The sequence below is a fragment of the Etheostoma spectabile genome, chromosome 3 (genome assembly GCF_008692095.1).
Source record: "Etheostoma spectabile isolate EspeVRDwgs_2016 chromosome 3, UIUC_Espe_1.0, whole genome shotgun sequence".
NCBI classification, from domain to species: Eukaryota; Metazoa; Chordata; class Actinopteri; order Perciformes; family Percidae; genus Etheostoma; species Etheostoma spectabile.
Window position 1 is genome coordinate 629,173 of NC_045735.1, and position 206 is coordinate 629,378.

The following is a 206-nucleotide window of genomic DNA, read 5'->3' on the forward strand; positions in this document are numbered from 1 at the left end:
TGTTTGTGTAGTACATTTGTTGTTTAGTCTTTTTTGTTGTTATATATTATATTCTGTAAGTCACTGGGTGTTGTGCTCCTTTTGGTTCTGTTGTTTATTCACAACACCCAGTACCTCTCTTTGTGTTACTTGTGTTATCCATTGTGGTCATTAAATTACCTTCAATTTACTATACCCTCGTTTCCCTTTTGTTTGGGTTCCTCCAC

The 206-nt window shown here is 35.4% G+C and overlaps 1 protein-coding gene across 1 annotated transcript in view; it reads right to left on the reverse strand.

The window, feature by feature from the left end:
* slc8a2b (solute carrier family 8 member 2b) overlaps positions 1 to 206 on the reverse strand; it is a 227,318-nt gene that overhangs the window by 39,315 nt on the left and 187,797 nt on the right.